This window comes from Bos taurus, chromosome X, assembly GCF_002263795.3.
Source record: "Bos taurus isolate L1 Dominette 01449 registration number 42190680 breed Hereford chromosome X, ARS-UCD2.0, whole genome shotgun sequence".
Taxonomy (NCBI): Eukaryota; Metazoa; Chordata; class Mammalia; order Artiodactyla; family Bovidae; genus Bos; species Bos taurus.
Window position 1 is genome coordinate 54,413,971 of NC_037357.1, and position 26,252 is coordinate 54,440,222.

The 26,252-nt window shown below is 40.5% G+C and overlaps 1 protein-coding gene and 1 pseudogene across 26 annotated transcripts in view; one reads left to right on the plus strand and one right to left on the minus strand.

Moving 5' to 3' along the window:
* Nucleotides 1-26,252, plus strand: part of IL1RAPL2 (interleukin 1 receptor accessory protein like 2) — a 1,479,614-nt gene that overhangs the window by 1,336,490 nt on the left and 116,872 nt on the right. The window lies entirely within an intron of this gene.
* LOC783688 (dynein light chain LC8-type 1 pseudogene) lies at nucleotides 9,280-9,909 on the minus strand (annotated as a pseudogene).

Here is a 26,252-nt window from a genome sequence, read left to right on the forward strand (position 1 = left end):
TGGAGAAACAGTGGAAACAGTAGCAGACTTTATTTTGGGGGCTCCAAAATCACTGCAGATGTTGACTGAAGCCATGAAATTAAAAGATGCTTGCTCCTTGGAAGGAAAGTTATGACCAACCTAGACAGCATATTAAAAGGAAGAGACATTACTTTGCCAACAGAAGTCCATCTAATCAAAGCTATGGTTTTCCAATAGTTGTGTGTGGATGTGAGACTTGGACTATAAAGAAAGCTGAGTGCTGAAGAATTGATGCTTTTGACCTCTGGTGTTGAAGAAGACTCTTGAGAGTCCCTTGGACTGCAAGGAGATCCAACCTGTCCATCCTAAAGGAGATAAGTCCTGGGTGTTCATTGGAAGGACTGATGTTGAAGCTGAAACTCCAGTACTTGGCCACCTGATGCTAAGAGCTGACTCATTTGAAAAGACCCTGATGCTGGGAAAGATTGAAGGCGGGAGGAGAAGGGGACGACAGAGGATGAGATGGTTGGTTGGCATCACCGACTCAGTGGACAAGAGTTTGAGTAAACTCCTGGAGTTGGCGATGGACAGGGAGGCCTGGCGTGCTGCCGTCCATGGGGTGACAAAGAGTCATACACAACTAAGTGACTGAACTGAACTGAACTGAAAGCAAAAAAGCAATCCAAACTCTAACTCAAGGGGGCGCTAGCAAGCTATTCAATTTCTCCTGTTTACCCTCGGTTTAGCTCTCCCCTGTGACTATCCTGTTGATTGTAGATCTCTGTCATTTTCAAGTATTCACTCACCCCTTCATTAAGTATTATGAATGGCCACCATTTATTACGTACTTAGTGCAGACACTCTTCATGAATTACTTCAATTGTCACAGAATCCCATGACATAGGTACCATTGTTCCATTTTATAGATGCAGCAATGAGGCTCTGATAAAGCACATAACTTATTCAAGCCTCATAGCTGGTAAATATCAGTGCTGAGATGAAAATTAGGATTGTCTAGCTTCAAATTCAGGGGTCTTTTTACTAAACTGTACTACTTCCCCATATATTTATCAAATGAGTTATGTGTCAAAACTTTGAAAGGCAATATGGAGAACAAAAATTGTACAAAATTCAACAACTGCCCTTAACAGTTTTAATGAAAGTGGAAAATTGATTATTCACTTGGATTTCAGGGAAAAGAAAGAAAACTATCTAGAAAGTATAAGTGAATTAAATGTCAATAAATTTAAAAAATGAAATATTAGAAAAGTAAATCATCTAAAATGGAAAACAGAGGTATTAAATATGAAATTTCTTATGACCCCATTTATTTATCCCTGTCCAAGTCAAAAGTCCCAGCTCTACTATAAATTGCTATGTAAATATGGGCAGATCCCATTTCCTCTCTGGAACTTAATTTCTTCACTTCTTAAGTCATGAGTATAACTAAATGATCTCTAGTTCCCTCTGGCTGAGATTCCATGATTATATGATAACATGGAACTCTTTTGCCTGTATCACCTGGATTGAAGAATAGAGACCGAAGAGGATTTCACATGGGGATCTGATTCAGTTATGGGGTGAGAATTCTTGAAAGGAAGTGTGTCTCCAGAAACGCAGCCCAGAGAACGTCTATAGCCTTTTTGTACAAAACCTAAATTTTTCCCCCCTAAGGAGGGGGAAAGTGGTATGGTCCATAACTATGCTTTGAATGTATCCGTGGCATCTTTTAAAAAAGAACACATTTGTGTCTGAGGGAAAATGTTCAGGCAGAAAAGAGGTGCCAGAGAGGTAAAGACAGATTTAGTCAGGGCTTCTGCTGCATCTGGTGAAATGTATAGTCCAGCCAAAAGGTTAAAGCTGAATAGCCCTAATTGCTGAGAATTCAGATTAGGCATATTCAACAGCCATAAACGCCCCAACTATCCATCACCCCGTCTGGTCTGTCACAGCAAATGGAGAGGGATGGTGAGGGCATACTGCCCTAACACAGTCTCTCCTTTCCTCAGAAAACAGCCCTCCTTTCTCCAGCATCCAGAATCCAATTTCAGGAATGAGTAAACAAACAAACTCAGGCCTGCTTCTCCAGAGGGCAATACAATAGCCCAGTCATTTATTGACTGGAAATTTAGCCTCCCTAAAAGAGACAAGATGGTCTGGCAGTATTCAAGCCTCAGTGTCTTATGCAATGAGAAGGCCAGATTCATTCTCAGTGCAGGATTAGAAACTTTCAACACGTTGATATTGTGATAGGCAGCTGAAGGGAATTCAAGCATGTCAAAGGCCCCTGTCCTTTTTCCTTCCTTCAACCTCCTTCATTACCAAACCACAGCTAACCCAACAGTGGATGCTGGACTTTGACTTAAGGAATCCAGCACTTTTAAAACTGGTGTGGATATTAACTGAAGAGGGAAGGCAGGGTGTCTTTCCTCTTCCTAACTATTGCTCTCTCTTCACCCCCTATCTTTTATATCTTTTTCTTCTTCAGTCTCACAAATCTTTCCTTTGTCTTCTCATACTCTCATAGGTCCTCTTTTATTCCTCTCCCTTTCTTTTTCTTTTCTGCCTGTGCCTAAAGCCTGTCTGAACTCAGTGCCTTAACTCTGCTGACAGCCACATAGAACTGAAGAGTCACTGGCCCCTGACCTTCAGGATTTTCAGGTGTGGTCTTCATAAACTTCCTGAGATTAAAGTGAAAGTCACTCAGTCATGTCCAGCTCTTTGTGACCCCATGGACTATACAGTCCATGGAATTCTCCAGGCCAGAATCCTGGAGTGGGTGGCCTTTCCCTTCTCCAGGGGATCGTCCCAACCCAGGGATCAAACCCAGGTCTCCTGCATTGCAGGCAGATTCTTTACCAGCTAAAGGCCCTGCCATATACTTTTTCATTCCCTAACACATCTAGGGCTGGATGCTGAAGAAATGGTCAATAAATCCTTTTTAGTTAAATGTAATGGGTGAATCATCCCTCTAGGGTTCCATATATTTCTGGTAATAAGATATTTTGGCTTTTGACAGCTGACAGAATTTGACATTGACGTGAAGGCTTGGAATTTGGCCTGCTGTAGAGACCATAGATTTTTAATATTCCTATTCCATCAATATTGAATAAGATTTGTTAACAGCCCCAAGAGGAACATCAAAGTGGTCATTTTATATTGAAAGTAGTGGAAGAAGCAGTTGGAGGAACTTCTTTATATCACTTCTTGGCAACAGTCATGCTTCAGTTTTGCCCCTGACCAGACATCTCACTTTTTAGGAAATGATTTCAAATCATGCAAGATGTTAGCTCAGTTTTATTTCTGTTGAAATAGAAGTTTTAATACTTGAGTTCTAATAGGCTGTGGGCTCTTCCACCCTTCCATTTATAATATGCCTTCACTGAGGCCATATAACTTGTGTGAAAACTTGTCATTATTGAGGATATACTTCCAAAATACAACAAATCAAAATGGTTAACGTTCTCAGTTAAGAAAGCCACAGTCCCAGACAGATATACTCACACATGCAAGTTCTCCCTGAGAGGAGTTTCAGCCACACCCAGTTGTGCAAGTTTTATACAAAACTAAGTTTCTCTTCCTTGCTGCTTTGAGGAAAGGAATTTGGCGCAGGACTTTCTCTTAGTGTTCAAGTGTGAAGGTGCATCATCAACACACTCATTCATTTCATTCTCTTCCCAGAAAAATTTCTCTCACCTCTCAGAGAGAAAAAAGAAATATGGGCTACAGGCCAAGCATGAAAATAGATGAAGTGGACTGTGGCTTACAATGCTATTTTTCTACCACCATTTTTTAAAAAATATTTCATTCCTTGATAAAGATTTTTTCTTCATTGTCATGTAGTCATTTAGACCAAGAGACTTTGTAGATAAAGGGGACAACCAAAAACTAAATCAGCTAGATTTCATGCAGCATGTTACGGACCTAAGAGAGAACTAACATATTTATGCATTCATAAGTCCTCATTTATGATGTTTTTCAATAATTATTCTTTGCTTTATTTTTTCCCCAGAGATATATGATAAACACAAAGTGACCACTAGTTATTATCTTACAGGGGCTTCCCTGGTGGCTCAGATGGTAAAGAATATGCCTGTGATGCTGCAGACCCAGGTTCAATCCCTGGGTCAGAAAAATCCTGTGGAGAAGGGAATGGCAACCCACTCCAGTATTCTTGCCTGGAGAATCCCATGGACAGAGGAGCCTGGCAGGCTACACGACTGAGTGACTAACACACACAGTTATTATCTTCGTTGGGCCTATCTGATTCCACACTAATTTCTTCTTTGTTTATTGATCTTCAGAGAATATGAACACAGGAGCAACTGCTTACCTTGAGTCTTGAAATTTTCAAATGAAAGGGAAAAACTAATAATTTTGTTGTTGAGCCAGTAACACTTTGACAGATAGTTTGTAGGGAACTTCTAAGTAATCAGAGCAGATGACCTATGTAATGTGAACTCAAAAGCCCTAGGAAAGCTTTTCTATACCTTCAGAATTTCTATCACCACCCCTACCTGTTGACTAATGTTTAAAATCAAAGTGACACCTTTTATTGTTTTTCCCTTTTCTAAAACTTTGACGGCAGGCGTTTTATTTATTTTTATTTACTTATTTTTTTAATTAGAGGATAATTGCTTTACAATGTTGTGTTGGTTTCTGCTGTACAAAGCGAATCAGCCATAATATATACATATATTCCCTCCCTCTTGAGCCTCCCTTCCTGCTCCCATCCTACCCATCTAGGTCATCACAGAGCATGGAGTTGAGCTCCCTGTTATACAGCAACTTCCCTATATAAAATAGCTATGTATATGTTTCAGTGCTACTCTCTCAATTCTTCCTACCCTCTTCTTTCCCTGCTGTGTCCACAAGTCCATTCTCTATATCCGTCTCCATTCTTTCCCTGCAAGTAGGTTCTTCAGTACCATTTTTCTAGATTCCATATATATATGTTAGTATTTGTTTTTCTCTTTCTGACTTACTTCATTCTGTATTAAAGTGACATCTTTTAGACTTAAAGTTTTTATTTCTGTTTAAAATGTAATGTATTCAAACATATACACATGCAATGAGACTCCCTAAGCTGTTCTCAGAAGTATATACTTGAGTGCAAATGAGAAATGGAAACTTGATTTTGAATTTGAGTTTAGGGAGAAAACATTTGGTGTCTGGCACATTAAAAAGGCCACAGAAAGGGTTAAATACAGGAACCAGGGTAGTACAAGAACAAAAATGACTTTGTTTCATGATTTTGCCTATATATGACTCTAATAATGTTCCCAATTAGGGTAGTTTTTACTCTTTCCTTTTCTTCATCTTTTAGGGTTTGTGTGACAGCTCAGAAAAGAAACTACAGAGCAAAACTAAGCTCTTGTTAGAATTAAGAGTATTTTCTGCCTTTCTTACATGTTTTTTGGTGCCTAAGGGTATATATACCAAAATAAATCAATGAATAATATTGACTGGCTTTCCTAGTTCAAAAAGAAAACATAACTGATAGTGTCTGAAAGATATATAAAAAAGAAAAATAAGCTTTCCTCTCCTTATAATCAGAGGCTATAATTTTCGCTATTAACTCCGCAGCTAAGTCCCCTGACCACTTACCCCCAGTCACCACAATCCCTAAGTAAACAATTTGCCTGAGAGACCAAACAAAGGAAAGTGAGACTCTATTCAAAGGTACAAGAAAAATATTACAATGAAATGTCTTACATTCTTACTCTAATCACTATTGCTTCCTTTGGAACTGAACAAAAGAGGAGGGAACAAAGAAAAATGCCAAATGGGGCCAGTAGGAAATAGAATTCAATTAAATTCAACAAAAAATACTGACCCCCTACACACTAAGATAAGGAAGACATTGTTCTTGTCCTTAGAATATAATAGTTGGAGGGGGTTAATGACAGGTGTCAATCATGTAGATAAATAGCCCTAATAAAAGTTAGAACTAGAAAATTTCAATAGAAGAGACAGCATTCAATTGCTCTGGACTTTCCAATGAATTTATGGTAATATCAATAGTAGTAGTAGTAGAAGAAGAACAAGAAGAAGAAACAACAGTAACTACTAGCATCTGTTGAGGTTATTATATGTGAGATGAAATACAAAGCACTTTATATAATTTTTCTCATTTACTTTAATCCTCATGTCAACTTGATCAATTAGGGATCTTGATTACCCTCATATTCTAAGTGAACAAACTGAAAGTGGGTGATTTAGAACTTTCCTGCTGTCACACGACTAGAAAGTAGTAGAACAATAATTACTTCAGAACTCATCTTGTAGGAAGCATTTCACAGAAGAGACAATATTTAAGATGGTCTTTGAGGAATGGGTTGGACTCTAGAAACAAGTCAATACAAGAAAAATTGCAGAGGCTGACATATTTAGGTTGTAATGGTACTCTTCAGCTGCAGCAAAGCCAAATCTGTGATGCTAGTGATGAAAACAGCCAAGTTAGGAGTAAGCCAGTTTAGAAGGAAAGATGATGATGAGTGTGGCTGTGGACTTGTAATAACTTCACTCCTGAATCCAAGACCCATATTTCCAACTTAGTTTAGGGAGAGATTGATAAAGAAAAAAAGAGTAAATTAAGAGCAGAATCTTAGGACACAATCACACTGATGGAGTAGGAAGAGGAAGAGACATGAACAACATGGATGGAAACAAAGCAGTTAGACTGGTAAGAGGAAATCCAGAGGTTTAAACTACGGTAGATGCCATGCAAGATAAGGGTTCCAGAAGACGGTGCTTAGATCCTATTGTCAAATACCATGAAAGTTGAACAGAAACAAAACTTATAGCGAGCTAAATTGCTACCACTTTTGATCACTTCTTCTTTTTCTTTTCTTTTTTTTTTTTTTTTTTGATCACTTCTTATGCTCCAGTTACTTACTGTGCTGAGGCTGGAGCTCCAATATGCTGGCCACTTGAAGCTAAGAGCCAACTAATTGGAAAAGACTGTGATGCTGGGAAACATTGAAGGCAGGAGGACACGAGAGCGACAGATGATGAAATGCTTGGATGACATCATCAACTCAATAAACATGAGCTTGAGCAAACTGTGGGAGATAGTGAAGAACAGGAAAGCCTGGTACGCTGAAGTCCATGGAGGTCACAAAGACTCACAATTGTGCTAAGTAAGCACTTTACAGTAATTGTCCCATTGAATCCTCAGAACCACTTGTGAGTCCAGTTCATTTCAGTTCAGTCGCTCAGTCATGTCAGACTCTTTGTGACCCCATGGACTGCAGAATGCCAGGCCTCCTTGTCAATCACAAACTCCCAGAGTTTACTCAAACTCATGTCCATTGAGTCAGTGATGACATCCAACCATCTCATCCTCTGTCGTCCCCTTCTCCTCTTACCTTCAGTCTTTGCCAGCATCAGGGTCTTCTCAAAGGAGTCAGCTTTTCACATCAGGTGGCCAAAGTATTGGAGTTTCAGCTTCAACATCAGTCCTTCCAATGAACATTCAGGACTGATTTCCTTTAGGATGGATTGGTTGGATTTCCTTGCAGTCCAAGGGACTCTCAAGAGTCTTCTCCAACACCACAGATAAAAAGCATCAGTTCTTCAGCACTCAGCTTTCTTTATAGTCCAACTCTCACATCCATACATGACTACTGGAAAAAACATAGCCTTGACTAGATGGACCTTTGTTGGCAAAGTAATGTCTTTTCCTTTTAATATGCTGTCCAGGTTGGTCATAACTTTTCTTCCAAGGAGTAAATGTCTTTTTATTTCATGGCTGCAGTCACCATCTGCAGTGATTTTGGAGCCCCCCAAAATAAAGTCTGTCACTGTTTCCACTGTTTCTCCATCTATTTGCCATGAAGTGTTGGGACCAGATCTTAGTTTTCTGAATGTTGAGCTTTAAGCCAACTTTTTCACTCTCTTCTTTCACATTCACCAAGAGGCTCTTTAGTTCTTCACTTTCTGCCATAAGGGGTGTCATCTGCATATCAGAGGTTATCTATATTTCTCCCAGCAATCTTGATTCCCGTTTGTGCTTCATCCAGCCCAGCGTTTCTCATGATGTACTCTGCATAGAAGCTAAATAAGCATGGTGACAATATACAGCCTTGACATATTCCTATTCCTATTTGGAACCAGTCTGTTGTTCCATGTCCAGTTCTAACTGTTGCTTCCTGACCTGCATACAGATTTCTCAAGAGGCAGGTCAGGTGGTCTGGTATTCCCATCTCTTTCAGAATTTTCCACGATTTGTTGTGATCCACACAGTCTAAGGCTTTGGCGTAGTCAATAGAGCAAAAGTACATGCTTTTCTCAAATTCTCTTGCTTTTTCAATGATCCAGTGGATGTTGGCAATTTGAACTCTGGTTCCTATGCCTTTTCTAAATCCAGGTTGAACATCTGGACGTTCACAGTACATGTGTTATTGAAACCTGGCTTAGAGAATTAATTTTGAGCATTACTTTACTAGTGTGTGAGATGAGTGCAATTGTGTGGTAGTTTGAGCAATCTTTGGCATTGCCTTTCTTTGAGATTGGAATGAAACTTGACCTTTTCTAGTCCTGTGGCCACTGCTGAGTTTTCCAAATTTGATGGCATACAGAGTGCAGCACTTTCACAGCATCATCTTTTAGGATATGAAAAAGCTCAACTGGAATTCCATCACCTCCACTAACTTTGTTCATAGTGATGCTTCCTAAGGCCCACTTGACTTCACATTCCAGAATATCTGGCTCTAGGTGAGTGATTGCATCATCGTGATTATCTGGGTCATGAAGATCTTTTTTGTATAGTTCTTCTGTGTATTCTTTTTTTTTTTTTTTTAAGTTTAAATTCCTGCAGACTTTATTAGAATCACATGGAGGACTGCTGCTCAAAAGCTTTTTCCCTTTAAGACCACCTTTAATCTCTAGAGTATACTTTGGCCAAGGCAGGGGAGGGTAAATGTCTAGAGCCCAACAAATTTCTCATTAGCCCAACTTTCTCACCAGCTTATTTCCATTTTACAGCCACAGAAAACTTAAAGGAGTTATACGACACATTCATCTTCTCTTGAGGCCTAAGGCCTAGAACAGTCTATAGCAGTTACCACAGAAGGAGCACTTAAGGAATGTATTTATCAGGTTAGGAGTACGAGTTTCTCTGCCATGCATTTCTCAACATGCACTTCTGAGTAGTATTCTTCCATGTACAACAGGAGCAGGCTGGGCAAGAATGAAACTCCAGAGTGTTGAATAGGCTCGTCTATTACATTCCACAAAAACTTCAAGGAATCACCCCCACCAACCTACCCAAAATCAAGTAATAGGCCATCTTCAATAGATTATTTGAACAAACGGTAATTAACGCACACTTCAACAGATTTATTTCTTTAAAGGAATGGATTTTGAAGAGAAAAAACATGTTGCAGAGAGGTATGGAATAGAAAATAAATACAAATGTAAGATGTTTTGCTAATTGCTTTATAACCACAACAAACTAGTACAGAGAATGCCCTGTACAAAACACAGTAAAGGTTCAAAGATGGAGGTGTTCCCTTAGGCAAGACTGAAGACTTCAGTGTCTGGTATTTGGAATTTAGGCTGCAGTCCTTGTTTTTGGATGGATCACTGGGTGTGTGGCACAGTCCATGCTTTTAACCAGATTTGAACAGGAGAATGGCCACTTGGCCCAGGTAGAAGTAGATGAAGTGTTTGGTTTCATGTGTCACATAACTACCGAAGTTCCTCCCCACGATGCAGTGCCAGGTGGGGTTGTACTTCTTGTCAAACTCCTTCTTAATATGGGCCACAATGTCCTTCTCTATATTATACTTTTCCAATGCCTGAGCAGCACACTCCACTGAGTCCTGTTGCATCTCCTCCGTCATATCGGCATTCTTGATTACGGCCTTTCGGTCACACATGGTTACCAAGGAGCAGGGGCTGCCCGACTGCAACGGTCTCCTGGGGGAGGGGCTGGCGAAGCTCACACCCGCGTAGAGAGACGGTCGCTACTGAAGCTGTGGCGCATCTCTTCTGTGTATTCTTGCCACCTCTTCTTAATATCTTCTGCCTCCATTAGGTCCATACCATTTCTGTCCTTTATTGTGCCCATCTTTGCATGAAATGTTCCGTTGGTATCTCTAATTTTCTTGAAGAGATCTCTAGTCTTTCCCATTCCTGAAAGATGATGCTGTGAAAGTGCTGCAATCAATATGCCAGAAAATTTGGAAAACTCAGCAGCGGCCACAGGACTGGAAAAGGTCAGTTTCATTCCAATCCCAAAGAAAGGCAAACTACCACACAATTGCACTTATCTCACACACTAGTAAAGTAATGCTCAAAATTCTCCAAGCCAGGCTTCAACAATATGTGAACCGTGAACTTCCAGATGTTCAACCTGGTTTTAGAAAAGGCAGAGGAACCAGAGATCAAATTGCCGACATCCGCTGGATCATCAAAAAAGCAAGAGAGCTCCAGAAAAACATCTAGTTCTGCTTTATTGACTATGCCAAAGCCTTTGACTGTATAGACCACAATAAACTCTGGAAAATTCTGAAAGAGATGGGAATACCAGACCACCTGACCTGCCTCTTGAGAAATCTGTATGCAGGTCAGGAAGCAACAGTTAGAGCTGGACATGGAACAACAGACTGGTTCCAAATAGGAAAAGGAGTATGTCAAGTCTGTATATTGTCACCCTGTTGTTTAACTTATATGCAAAGTACATCTTGAGAAACGCTGGGCTGGAAGAAGCACAAGCTGGAATCCCAGATTGCCGGGAGAAATATCAATAACCTCAGATATACAGATGACACCACCCTTATGGCAGAAAGTGAAGAGAAACTAAAAAGCCTCTTGATGAAAGTGAAAGAGGAGAGTGAAAAGGTTGGCTTAAAGCTCAACATTCAGAAAATGAAGATCATGGCATCTGGTCCCATCACTTCATGGGAAATAGATGGGGAAACAGTGGAAACAGTGGCAGACTTTATTTTGGGGGCTCCAAAATCACTGCAGATGGTGACTGCAGCCATGAAATTAAAAGACACTTACTCCTTGGAAGGAAAGTTATGACTGACCTAGATAGCATATTCAAAAGCAGAGGCATTACTTTGCCAACAAAGGTCCATCTGGTCAAGGCTATGGTTTTTCCAGTGGTCATGTATGGATGTGAGAGTTGGACTGTGAAGAAAGCTGAGCACCGAAGAATTGATGCTTTTGAACTGTGGTGTTGGAGAAGACTCTTGAGAGTCCCTTGGACTGCAGGGAGATCCAACCAGTCTATTCTAAAGGAGATCAGCCCTGGGTGTTCTTTGGAAGGAATAATGCTAAAGCTAAAACTCCAGTACTTTGGCCACCTCATGCGAAGAGTGGACTCATTGGAAAAGACTCTGATGCTGGGAGGGATTGGGGGCAGGAGGAGAAGGGGACGACAGAGGATGACATGGCTGGATGGCATCACCGACTCGATGGACATGAGTCTGGTTAACTCCGGGAGTTGGTGATGAACAGGGAGGCCTGGCGTGCTGTGATTCATGGGATCGCAAAGAGACACATCTGAGCGACTGAACTGAACTGAACCGAATATATTTTGGTTGAAGAGTAGTCAGTGGAGAGGAGGAGAGAGGACATGATTTATGGAACAGGAATGTGGCAGAGAATGGAGGAGTAAGATTAGGAGGATATGGGGAAAGGTTCAATTTAGAAAGAAGAATGAAATGTATTAGGTAACCAATTTTCTTACCTTTTTCTTTTTTTTTCTTCTCTCTTTGATCCAATCAAAATATGACTTCCCTGCATCTGATTTAATTAACACCTTACTTGGTTAAGTATAATAACTTATTAATTATAATTGGTATATATGAACCTTTATATAAGTATAATTGATAGCTTATGTTAAACAATGTCGGATTCGTGATCTGTGAAGAAGATTTAGCTTTGGGACCAGGGACCAGGCTTGATCATTCAGGAGCTTTTATATAGGAGAGTTTTATTAAAGTATAAAAAGGGACAGAGAAAGCTTCTGACATAGACATCAGAAGGGGGATGGAGAGTGCCCCCCTGGCTAGTCTTAGGAAGGGAGTTATATACTTTTTCAGTTGGTTATTACAGTAAACCAAAAGAATGTCTCAAGGTTAGACCCACTCCCACAATATACATTTTAAGATAACAGGATTAGAACTAACAATAGAAAGATCTTACCAGACCCCAGTCATGTATGGATGTGAGAGATGAACTATAAAGGAAGCTGAGCACTGAAGAATTGATGCTTTTGAACTGTGGTGTTGAAGAAGACTCTTGAGAGTCCCTTGGACTGCAAGGAAATCCAACCAGTCCATCCTAAAGGAAATCAGTCCTGAATATTCATTGGAAGGACTGATGTTGAAGCTGAAACTCCAATACTTTGGCCACCTGATGCGAAGAGCTGATTCATTTGAAAAGACCCTGATGCTGGGAAAGATTGAAGGTGGGAGAAGAAGGGGACGACAGAGGATAAGATGGTTGGATGGCATCACCAACTCGATGGACATGAGTTTAAGTAAACTCTGGGAGTTGGTGATGGACAGGGAGGCCTGACGTGCTGCAGAGACTGTGATCCCATGGGGTCACAAAGAGTCGGACAGGACTGAGCAACTGAACTGAACTGAACTGAATCAGACCCACTCCCATAATATACATTTTAAGGTGGCAGGATTAGTCAAAATGTTCTCAAGAAGGAGAAACATGTCCTTAAGCAGGATACATTGTTTTCATATAATCATTGGTACAGAGTTTAAGGGAAAATATATCCTTGAGCAAAATGAGTTGTTTTGTTGTATAATCATCAGCTCTGGGCTTAAAGAAAAAAGCATTTTTCCTTTTCTCCTCCTTGAGAACTCTAGACCCCTATCTCCTCCTTGAGAGCCCCAGAGTTCTTATCAACCTACCTAGGAATTGACTCTCTCATAATTAAATGTGAAATTAATATGAAATACTAAATACAATTAATTAGAAATTACAAGTAATGAATAAATGAGAGATTCCAAGGTGTTAGATAATAACATGTTAAATATATGATAGTTGAATTTTTGTATAAACATTGGAAATAGTGAAGAAATTCACACACACGCACACATGCCTGTGATGCTCAGATACAGACCATGTTAGAGTGAAGCTGGCATTCATTCAGCAAACGTTTATTGAAAGTTTGCTTTGTGCCTCACACTATTTTAGGCATTGAAGGCACAGAGATAAAAGACAGAGTTTCCAACCCTAAAGATGTCAGCCCAGTAGAGGAGGCACAGAAATCAACACAGTATAGTGTAGCATGATGAATGCTGTGATAGAGGTAAAGACCATGAAACCGTTGAGCACTGGGTGAGGAAAAAGGGGGCAGGGTGCCAGAAAGACTCCCCAAAGGAGGTGATATTTGAGCTGAGTTTTGACCTTGTACTGTTGCTTTTATAGGGACCTACAGGAGGGGCCAGGCATTCCCCTAAGGGATCAAATTACAGGCAACAGCTGCAACTCACCACCCAGGCTTCATCCTCAATGTCTGACATCAAGGTCACTGAGCAAAAAGTTTAGGGTGGTGGTATATAAAATGGCTCTAAATCTAACCTCCTCTGGCTATTGGATAGTAGGAGAAGATGAGGGCCATTAATTCCAAATTACTATATATGTGGGTAGTGTACCCTTTTCCAGGGTTGCAGTAGTAAGAAAACAGAAAGAGAAAGTGGAAAGGGGCTAGAAGAAGGAAGGCAGTAACCACAATCTCACTATTAGATCTTTCTGCCTGCTAGAAGAAAGCATCCTCTCTGCATATATGCTACTTGTCTTGTTTCAGGCTTTCTTCTTGCACCTTTGTCCACATGAAAAGGGAATACATTACCATATGTAACATAGATAGCCAATGGGAATTTGCTGTGTGACTGAGGGAACTCAAACCAGTGCTCTGTAACAACCTAGAGGAGTGGGAGAGAGGTTGGAGAGAGAGGGGACATAGGTATACCTATGGCTGATTCATATTGATGTTTGGCAGAAACCAACACAATCTTGTAGAGCAATTATCTTTCAATTAAAAATAAATAAACAGTTATTTTTAAAAAAAGATAAAAGGGAGTATACTTATTTCACATCAGTGCAGAGAGATTTAGAAATGAAAAACTACCTCTATTTCCCCTTACCTCGAAACTAGAGTGATTGTAGGTCAGTTTCTATTTTATTTGAACTACGTGGACCATCTGGAATAGTCACTCTCGGAAACTGAAAACTAAATTTAAATTTTATAAAGAGGAAATTCTGAAATGACTCCCTCAGTCTGATCAGGCACATTCCATTGTATCCTTCTATCCTGGCATGATGCTGACCCTCTGAAGAAACTTGGAATAACAACTGTTTGGTTTTAGTATTAAATTATTTAACATTGCCCCCTATATCCATTCATCTGTAGACTCTGATAGACTATAGAGAAAACTCAGCTGGAATAGTTTTCCTCTTAAACTTGCCTCTCATTTTCCTTCTCTTGACAAAAGGTAATATCCATAAATTGAAGCAGGAAAGACTATAGTTAGACATAAGGAAGACTATCAGGTAAAAAAAAATAATAGGTTTGACAGTACTGGAAGACATTTTGGATTCTGTACTCCTGAGGATTCTTGGAAGGTTTTATTTTAATTGTTAATGTGATTTTGCTATTCTTGCTCTTTTGGTGAAGGAGTTGTTTTTTTTTTTTTTTTTTTTTTTTAATATTTTGGCTGTGCTGGGTCTTTGTTGCTGCACAAGCTTTCTCTAGCTGCAGAGATTGGGGCTATTCTTTAGTTGTGGTGCATGAATTTTTCATTGCAGTGGCTTCTCTTGTTGCAGACCTCAAGTTCTAGGCTTGTGGGTTTACCTAGCTGTGGTGCATGGGGCCTAGTTGCCTGGCAGCATATGGAATCTTTCCAGACCAGGGACAGAATCCATGTCCCCCACACTGGCAGGAAAATTCTTTACCACTGAGCCACCAGAGAAGTCTGGTAAAGGAATTTTTAATACAAGAAAATGTATTCAAAGACAATTTGAAGTGGTAGGGAGACAGCCATATATCCTGAGTGGTTTGCCAGTCTGAAGGGGTAAGAAGGAAATCCTTCCTCCTGAAAATTATAAGATTCTGCTGTATCATCCTCAGGTAACCTACAGATACATTAGCCCTGCAACACTGACAATATTATCTTATACCTGGGAAAGTTTCCTGCTTTAAAAGCCCCTTTCATGGTACGGAAGAAGCATAATTTTAATCAATACAAAAGCATTTGAAATGCACCATGGCTTCAAATATGGTCTCTTCAAGGGAAAAGAAAGAAAGCAATGCAATTCTAAATAATTAAAACTGTTGGAAGAAATTGAATTGCAATTGAGTTAAACTTTATTAAAAATAAAATATTTCAGTTTTGGTAGCAGGTATTTTGTGCATAGTGGGCACTGTCTATGGTGCTAGGTAGAAATTCTTTTGAACATATTTTCTGTGTGTGTGTGTGTGAAAACACTATTTTTTAAATTAATTTATTTAGTTGGATGCTGATTACTTCACAATATTGTGGTGGTTTTTGCCATACATTGATATGAATCAGCCAAGGAGGTACACAGCTTTTTAATTCATATCCTGGGATCCCCCTGATCTGGCTCAGGCTTTTATGTTGACCTGGTTTATGTTTTTACTTTATTCTTTGTCCAGAAAGATTCAGAAGCAATGCCTCATGGAAAAGTAATAAAGAAGAAAATTACATTAATGACCAAATCACTATTTTGTTTCTAAACCTGAATTAGTACATAGAATGCTTAATAATTTAGCCTTCGAGGAAATCTAAGTAGAAACACAAGTTCTGTTTGGGGAGGTTAATTTTTCTTTCTCTTATATGTTTTCCCAGTTAGTATTGTATTCAGTTTAGTATGAATTTTGTCAGATTTGTGCTTAGGAGAAAAGTCAGTAATTATTTCAATGTAAAATTACATTGGATATCTCCATGCTATGTCAGTTTATAATTTCAAAACACTAATATAATGATTATAATCTTATTAATCTCCCATAAGGACCATCAGGAACTTACCGCATTGCATGGGACACAGCCTACCATAATTCTCCACTGGGCATTTTCCATACATAGCCAAGTTAAATCCTTGCTCTTGTGAAATCCTGTACAGGGAAGATATGAACATTTGTGTAGCACTCAGAATGTCACCATTAAGATACTGAAAATAGACATTCTAAAAGTGTAACAGAAGATCTAAATACATCTGAAAGCAGAGGAGCTCTGTTCTTGGAATTAAAGACAATATCTAATAGAACTAGAGAGTCTTTAAAAAGGGTGAACCCTCATAGAAAACTAGAATGATTTTTTCTTCTTATACAAGGTTTTCAATTTTACATTTTATCTTCATACCAATAATCATCACTGCTCATCTTTATCATAGAATAGCCAGTCCGAGCTCCATTTTTCCAACTAAAATCTCCTAGTCCTTTATTCCCATCTCTCCCTTGGGTTCTCTCTCCTAAATACACACCAAAAAAAAGAGAAAGAAAAAACCCGCAGACTCACACACAAAAAAAGCCATGAGCTTAAAGTACCCATGATATGAAGCCTGTTGGCAGAAGTGACAGCTACCGTATGGCATTCTATTTTTCATGGTCTTCTGTGGAGTCATTGGTTTCTCATTATAGCCAGTCAAGTCATGTCAAACTCTGAGTCTGCCCTTTACCATCACTTATATCTGCTAAAGCTCCAAAAAGAATCTGTGAAAAGCCATAACCATCTCTATCTATCTGTATCTATTATGTTTTTTACATTTGCCTGAAGACTATAGGAATTACTTACATTTTCTGAAATAAGTGGGAGGAGCTTATAGTACTTGTTACTGTTGATATAGCTAATGTTTAAATTCATTCAGATTTATGTTAGGGATTTGAATTAGGGCCAAGAACTAACTTGAAAACATGAATTTGCAGAAAGCTTTTAGTGGCCTCGCTGCTCAGGAATGCCTCGTACCAACATGGAGCAGTCGCAGACCTACTACAAGACACCTCCCCAGGTCCCCCTACCTCTCTGTATCAGCCACAAAGGGAATCCTCTTGCTATTTTAATCTGTTTTATCTTTTGCAGTAACAACAAATAATGTTGCAACAGGGTCAGAATACCCACATCAACTGAGTATCCAAGAGGATCATATCAGCCAGATTTTTGTCTTAGGAGATTAAACTGCTAATAGTGTTTGCTTTCATTATGCACAGATGTGACCAAAAAGACTAGGATGGACTAACAAACTGTTTGCCTAAAACCCCCAAACCATTTCCAAAGTTCGAAAAAATAATGTAAGGATTGGTCATGAAGGTACACAAAGCTTTTTCAGAAAAAATAAATAAATAAATAAAATAATAAGACAGCCAAACAGGTTTGACCATTTGTGTTTCTTCCCCTCCCTTAAAACCTAGCTCTTATGCTTCCCAACTAATCTGTTAATGGCTGGAACTGATTGACAGGTGCAACAATGCCCTGTTCTTTACAAATGGAATTGATGGCTGAGTAAATACAGTATTGAAAATAGATGGTAAACTCATGAAAATTAAACATAAAGTAACTAGACTTAAGCTCTAAATACTTAAGATGGGAGAACTCTAGGCTAGCACTCAAGTTATCAACTGCAAATTATCCTACTTTTAAGATTTGAGGCCTTTGGGAAAGATTTTCTTGAATTAATGAATCCTTAATTTGCACTTTTAAACTTGTTTTGCTAGTAAGATGATGAGATCCAACAATTTGTTTTAAAATAAATTCCTCAAGTTCCTTTGTTCACTCATACTTTCAGCAAGCATTTACTGAACACCTACTCTATGCCAGGTAGTCTACTAGGGATATAGAGATGAATAAGATGTAGCCTTTTACTGAGGAGCCCACAAGCTAGTTTACGTGTGTGTGTGTGTGTGTGTGTGTGTGCTCATGCATGCTCAGTCATGTCCAACTCTTTGTGACCCATGGACTGTAGCCCCAGGCTCCTCTGTCCATGTAACTTTCTAGGGAAGATTATTGGGGTGGGTTGCCATTTCCCACTCCATTATGTTTGTTTCTGTGCCTATAATTGATATTTACAAAGGGTATACCTCTGCTTTCACTTTCTGATTCTTTCTGTGTATTCTTCCCTCTTTAATGCAACAAGGTTTCTTCAAGCTCCTTATATCCTCATAGTATTCCCTGAGTGCCTAGGGATCCCTACAAGGGAATAAAGGCAGGATGCAGGATTCATTACCATGTTTCTAGCCTACCTAGTTCCCCACATTCTGGATCACTTTCTTCTTCTTCAAATTCAGATTCTTGCCTTCACTTCCTACCAGCCCAGCCATATTTACCAATCTTGCATTCCATGCCATCAGAACGCTGCCAGGTGGTTGACTAATCTGAAGAAATTAGATTGTGCTCAGGAGTAAATGGGTTTCCCTTGTGGCTCATCTGGTAAAGAATCTGCCTGGAATATGGGGGACCTGGGTTTCATCCCTGGGATAGGAAGATCCTCTGGGGAAGGGGAAAGTTACCCATTCCAGTATTCTGGCCTGGAGAATTCCATGGACTGTATACCCCATGGGGTTGCAAAGAGTTGGACACAACTGAGCAGCTTTCACTTTTAGATATAAATAATCAATTCTAGATTTATGTGCCATACTCCCCTAGTAATGTATTTGCTTTTTAACAGACAACCCCCACCCCACAAAAGAGAATTACAGTGTAATGGTGGAATAGCAGAAAAGGCATTAAGCATCAACTTAGCCCCTCCAGTTCCTTAAAAATCATCACTTAAACGCCATTACTCACATATTTTCCAGTTTCATTTAAAACCCTGTTTTTGAAATTTTAGTCCTCACTAACTGCACTCCCCTGCCCCAGACCCACAACACCCAACCAATGTCTGATTCCTGATCTCCATTATTCAGTTTTTCAATTTATTGCTTTTTCTTTTCCAGCAATAAAGTTGCTTCATTGGCAGTCCACCTTCAGGGTATCCACAAAGGATGTCTGACCTCTTCACTTGCCTATTAAGCAACCAACTAGTCCTAGATGATGAGATGTGGAATTGACCCCAGAAGGTCATTTAATTGGGTACTTTCTTTATTAGATAAGAAAACCAAAGTTCAGAGTATGGACAGGACTGACCCAAGTTCACACAACTATTCATAGTTGATTTTGGCGAAAACCCAGGTCTCCTGACACCTAGGCTAGTTTTCTTTCCACTGTATCACAACCGCCTCTGTGGGCATGCTGCCATCACCCGCTCTGCTTGAAACACAATCCCCTTTTACACCTTAGAATTAATCATCTTGACTGACAAGGCTCTGTCCCCTCTAATTCCCCTTTGGGCCTTTAAACGCCTGAGCATGCCACCAAATAAAACTTTTGGATTTTTTTAACTGCCTTTTCAAAGGAGAAATATTCCTCTACGCCAGGTCCCATCTCCTATCTTGGCAAGAATTCCAAACAAGCAGGCATGAGTAGAATGGGCCCTATAGGGCTGGGGTAGGTGGCAGGACTGTCTCTTGCCCACACCTGCAGGTGCTTGTGATGTTCATGGTGTGTACAAAGTTGAAAGTTGAAAATGTATAGAGAGCTGATGTAAGTAAACCAGGGAAATCAGTACAAATAGATTATCAGAGCAAGGAAGACCTAACTCACTCATTAGTAGCCAGAGAATAGGGCCATTCAAGTGTAAGAGTCAGGAAACAGGAGATCTGATTGAAATGGGCAAGCAGGAAAGTGAGAGGATAAAGACCTGAGGTAGAGGGCTGATGCCTACACCTAAGCTTCTGCATGGTCCCTTTAGTATAGTACAGAAATGGGCCCAATCTATGTAAAGACAGAAACAACGACACAGACTGATCAAAAAGAGTTCAAATATGTGCTCTCCCTGGGTCATGCTTCTGGCTTTTTGTTTCTTTGCAAGAAAAGTAGATTCAAGTTCATGGTCCCAGAATTCTACCTACTCCAGGCCAGAAAAAGTTTCTCAGCTGGACAAAGATTTACACAGTGTCAGCACCAAGGCAAGCTCCTTTTCAGCAATGTCCATCTGTCACCTTTCATGTCCAGTCAGCCTTTGGCATCTTGGCTGAAACTGCTCAAGAGGGTGCCATTTGTGCTGGTGATTTGATCCCACCCAGCGGTAACACTTTCTGATGATGACCTATCTGGCGCGTATTGACAGTGTTCTCCTATGGTACAGTAATAGATTCAAGCAAGCTTTTCCACCATACTTCTTGTTCAGAAACAAGTTCTTAGCGTAATGCCTGAGTTTTTAGCACTTCTTTTCCAGGCAGCCCTGCAGCAAGTCCCACATCGTTTATTCTCATAAAGAAATGGCAGATTTCTGTCCCAAACATCAAACCGTGATTTTTTTTCTTTCTTTGAGTGTGTGATTGAAGTTTGCCACATCCTCAGGAAGCTTTGCCCGAAAGACCCAGCCTAGTCTCCAACCTCCCATAATGATTCCCTTCTCTCAATACACTTTTGTCATTTTTTGGAATCATGGATTGCTTTTGTGTGTTTATTTTCAGAGTTTGAATGTACTTTCTCTAATTGGATGTCAAAATTTGTGGTCTTTGACAGGAGGGAACATGTCTAAGCTTAGCTAAGGACCCAAAGTCTCAAATACAACTTAATATAAATAGTCTTGATTGTCTAAATAGTCTCGATAGGTGAGGAAGTAGTGCAGTATAGAGGGTAAATACATCTGACAGAACTGGCTTCCCATTTGAGCTCTGCCATTTATTAGCTGTGTGATGTTCCACAAGGTAATTAATATCTTTGCAGGCTTAGGTTTCTCCATCAGAAAATGGGAATATATTAGTGTCTACTTCACAGGGTTGTATTAAATAATTATTGAGATAACTCAAATAAAGTGCTTGGCAGAGAGCTTGGCCCATGAGTGTTCAACACATGGCCACTAATGCTGCACTTGGTGTTTATTCAGGCTAATTGCCTGAACAACTGAATTCCTGTGTCTGCAGTCAGTGGCACAGGTAATCTGTAGCCTAGGCCTACTCCATCAACCCCAGGATCATTATCACAAATGCGTCACAGTCTCTAGCATAAGTTCATCTTTTTTTTTTCCTTTCCCTCCCCTGTCTAGTTCTCTCTCTTGCCCTTCTTTAATTCAACACTCCAAGACACCTTACTTCTTTCTCACTCCCACTTTTTTTTCTTCCAACCTGTCCGTCTCAGAGATTTGATTTCACCCTGGCTATCCAAGAGCTTTCCTACACTCTCTCTCTTGCTTTAATGGTGACCCTGGGGTGAGGGAAGCTCTTCTATGAATTCAGAGCTGCTTAGCACTCCAGAGTGAAAGCATGACTATATTATATGAAGTTGAAATTAGACCACAGCTATGTCTGAAAGGATGTGTGTGCATATGCCATTGTCTGTCCAGGTTTGTGTGCATTGGTTTATCAGTGATTTTGTGAGGCTTTGTCCAACTGTTCAAATCTTGAGGCTTTGCATCCTGTGAAGAGGGGCTAGATTAGGAAAGGCAAAGAATTATAATTATACTCTTATTCTTAATGATTGTAATCATAATTAGCAGTATTTGTCAGCTTTGCTTTTCATGGCTATTCATTTTAAGATCCATTTAAGGACATTATCATCTCATTTTTGCAAAGGGTCATCAAATCATTTTTATTCTTTTGCAAAAGGGCAGACTGCTACTGGCCAAGTCATGTTCACTTCATATCAATCACCAAGCACCTAATTTGCACATAACCAGGTCCTGTGACCGGAGAAGGCAATGGCACCCCACTCCAGTACTCTTGCCTGGAAAATCCCATGGATGGAGGAGCCTGGTAGGCTGCAGTCCATGGGGTCGCTAAGAGTTGGACACGACTGAATGACTTCACTTTCACTTTTCACTTTCATGGATTGGAGAAGGCAATGGCAACCCACTCCAGTGTTCTTGCCTGGAGAATCCCAGGGATGGTGGAGCCTGGTGGGCTGCCGTCTATGGGGTCGCACAGAGTCAGACACTACTGAAGCAACTTAGCAGCAGCAGCAGCAGCAGGTCCTGTGAGAGACACAGAAATGAGTGAGACAAAACCCCTATCCTCAAAAGATCTTGGTTAGTAAAATATGGATAAACATGGACTTTATAGTTAGTAAAAATGTATTTTCATAATTAGGTCAAAGGCCTCTAAAAGACCCCTGAATCTAGCCCACTCTACCTTCCCATTACAACAGTGAAAATGTGCCTCTCAGGGAATGTAAGTGACAGATAGCCTCAGTTGCCTGTGCTCTGAACTACCAGTGTTAGGAACCACACCTCCCTCAGGCTGCCCCAGCCGGTGACTGAGCATAGCAAGGACACTAAAGCAGACCTGCTCTAAGAGCTGCAGAATTCCTCAGATGGATGACTTCAGCTTAAAGATTCCCTATTGGCTTTGCTGACATTTTCTTAGAATTACTCTGTAATTTTAAATTCTTATTAACTAACCCTCCTCCCCACCCTCCCTCCTCCACAAGGGTCAGAACTAGATCCCAGTCTATTGGCTCTCCCAGCCTTCTTTATCTTCTATTTTTCCTCTCAGGTCACTCCCTCCCCCATTGAAGGTCTGGCATGTCTCATCCTGCCATGGCATCTACTTCTCAGAGGATTTGAACCAACCTATCCCACAGCTCTGTCAGCTGACTTTATAAGTGGCTAGGTCACAAGCTAGACCGAATGAACATTCTCGTGCTTCAGCAGCATAGCATAAAAGAAAAAGAACATAAACTTTTTTTCACTCGACTTATTGGATCCTGGTGCCGTATCTATGAAATAGGGCTCTTAAAACTACCTTGCACTGTTGTTGGGGAGAATCATGAACACAGAATCCTTGTCATGTGGTAAACACTTAATACCTTCATTCATATTAATGAGAAAACTTTCCTACTAATGATAGATCTTATGTGGCAGCTTTGTAAATGAATGACAACCCTTTCTCATTATTGTTGCTTACTCGCTAAGTCATGTTCAACTCTTCGCGACCCCATGGACTGCAGTGTGGCGGCTTCTCTGTCTTTCACTATCTCCTGGAGTTTGCTCAAACTCATGTTCATTTAGTGATGCTATCAAACCATCTCATCCTCTGCCGCTCCCTTCTCCTCCTGCCCTCAATCTTTTCCAACATCAGGGTCTTTTCCAATGAGTTGGCTCTTCACATCAGGTAGCCAAAGTTTGGAGCTTCAGCTTCAGCATCAGTCCTTCCAATGAATACTCAGTGTTGATTTCCTTTAGGATTGACTGGTTTGATCTCCTTGCAGTCTGAGGGACTCTCAAGAGTATTCTTCATTAGGAAAAAAATAACTAGTCTTCAACGGAGAATCTGAAATTTTTCTGGCGTTTGGGATTCTGCTCTTTGGGGTTTTCTAGTAGATATGGAGAGAGGTAGAAAATGTCCAGGATGGGGGGTCTGGGCTTGTGGAAACTATCTATGACCTAAAATGCTGGGAACTTGTCCTGATTACTTCATGGAGGTTACCTCAGGCTGGGAGGGAACAAAAAGAGAACAAAAAGTTAAAAAAATAATGAAAAGCAAGAAAGTAAATTCAAGTTCTAAGATGTAAATTGATAATCAGATGTGCAGATATGGATATGTTTAACTATCCTCAACCATTTCGTCAGGTCTGTGATACTTCAGGGAATATGTAAAGCGGTGAAGAGCTCTCTGCAGGAAGAAAGGAGAAGGAGAAAGGGCCAATTCTGACCTCCTCAGGGTTGCATCTCTCCAACCGTGTAGCATTTGCTGGACTGAGGGTAAAGCTGTTAGGTGTTTAACATATATGGCACCTTGGTATTAGTGTCTTCTCTTTCCCAAGCCAACAAAATACAACTCTGATCATTCCTTTGGCAAAAGGCATGGGCAAGCTGGTTACCAAGTTCCTGTACTTGCCTAAGTGTGGGGAACTCCTGTGAATTCAGGGAAAGGGTCAGGGAAAACATAACAGAGTGAGGCTTACAGTGCAATCAATCCCCAAGTACGCGTGGTCTCAGTGCTTCAGGCTCAGTTGCTTCAGGCCTGTCTGACTCTTTGCAACTCCATAGACTGCAGCCCACTAGGTTCCTCTGTCTGTGGGATTCTCCAGGCAGGACTATTGGAGTGGGTTGCCATACCCTCCTCCAGGGGATCTTCCCAACCCAGGGATCCAACCCACGTCTCATGACTCCCGCATTGGCAGGCAAGTTCTTTACCACATTGAAAGCCCAAAGTGTTAGTTGCTCAATGGTGTCCTACTCTTTGTGACCCTGTGGACTGCAGCGTGCCAGGCTTCTCTGTCCATTATATTCTCCAAGTAAAAAACGAGTGGGTTGCCATGCCCTACTCCAGGGGATTTTCCTGACCCAGGGATTGCATCCGCATCTCCCACGTCTCCTGCATTGAAAATGCATTCTTTACTGTCTGAGCCACCAGGGAAACCCTAGGCTGAAGGCAAAACAGAATACAGAACACCTAGTAGCAGTGGTGGGTGAGAAATGTCAGTAGGTTATTTAAATAAAGCTAGGATTAAAGCCTTCACATTTCAAAAGTATCATTTTTCTGAGTTACTGGTAGATGATAGTTACAACTGACAGACCCAATACACAACTGGGGGTAGCATTCATTTTTAGCTCTCTGCTTTCCACCCATTTTTGTTTCCAGATTTTCTAAAAAATTGTTAAGATTTAGGCAATAGATTTCCACAATGGGGTGGCCTCTATCCACTAGCATTAGTCTGCCAGTAATACTTACTGAGGGCCCAATTCTGTTTCCCAGAATTCCTTAATTGAACTAATTCCTCTACCAAGCATCAGTCAAGTGATGAGACAAAGAGAGAGGATTCTAATAATGACCATAAGGCAATAAAGGATCCTAATGAGCCATTTAAATCGTCAAGTAAAGATTAAATTAAATGATGTTTGCTATAGTTTTCATAGTTAGTCTATTTGGTCCCTTTCCAATTCCTTGATAAAACAATCAGTGGTTCTGGCATAGTGTCTCTGAATGACTCTCAGTTAACCAGAGTCTTTGATTAACCAGAGTGACTCATGTTGCTTCCAGTACTAAATTACAGTCATTAGGAACTTGAAAACATATTAGCCAGGCTTAAATCACTACATAGGTAACTTACCAACAAATACTTGAGTTGAGTGCATACAAGTGTAGCCAGAAACTGGAAAGAGAGGTAGCGGCCAAACTTGGGGGGATATAGGAAATCTGCCTGAGGGTAGAAATGGAAGTATTCAAGGAACTGGGCAGTGCAACTTGGCCCTTTGTGAACTCCAGAGCAGCATTTCTCTCATCTCATAGGGGAAAGGGCATATGCTCCTTCTGTAATTTTTCCACAAGACCAGAGATCAGAGAACAGGCAGCAGAAAGTACATGACCTATAGGGGTAGAACTTGGCACTGTCTTCCCATGGAGATAAGGAAAGATATCTTGAGTCTTCTCAGGTCTTCCTACCCTTCAAATACGAAGGAGGAGGATCCTATCCTTCAAATACAAAGGAGGAGGAGAGAGAGCAGGGACAAGCATGCAGAACTTTGGTAGAGAAGCAACATCCTGGGTAAGGCAGACTATAACATAGGGTCCTGACTGCAACAAGAGCTATCCTCCCTTAGTGGTGTAAGTCAGGAGACTAAGCCAGGATTTCTTTTTTTTTTTTTTTTAATGATTTTTAAAAATTAATTATTTATTTTTGGCTGTGCTGAGTCTTCATTGCCGTGCAGGCTTTTCTCTTGTTGAGGAGCATGGGCTCTAGGGCACAGTCTCAGTAGCTGTGGTGCACAGGGTTAGTTGCTCTGCAGCATGTGGGATCTGTCAGGACCAGGGATAGAACCTATGTCTCCTGCATTTGCAGGCAAATTCTTTACTACGAGCCCCAGGGACGCCCTAAGCCAGGATTTATTAACTTCACACACTCTTGACATATTGGGCTCAGTATTTCTTTGCTGTGAGGGGCCATATTGTACACTGGAGGATGTTGAGCAGCATCTTCAACCTCGATCTCCTGGATTCCAGTGACAACCAAAAACAATCCCAGACTGCCAAATATCCCCTGAGAGGCAAAACTCCCCCCCTAGTGGAGAGTCACTGGTTTATAGTATCATTTTGAGGGGTACCTCATTGTGATGGAGGGCATCGTCAGTCTCACAGGGTGGCTGAGTTCCAGCTATTACTCTATTAGAGGATGAGGCCAGAGTTCCTTATGTATTTTTGTTAGTTAGTGACCAGTGTTACTGGGACTCAAATTCAATTTTTACTAAGTCAAACTGATGGAGCATGCAGAAAATGCCTCCTATTTGTTGAAAAATATGACATTTTCCCCAAATCT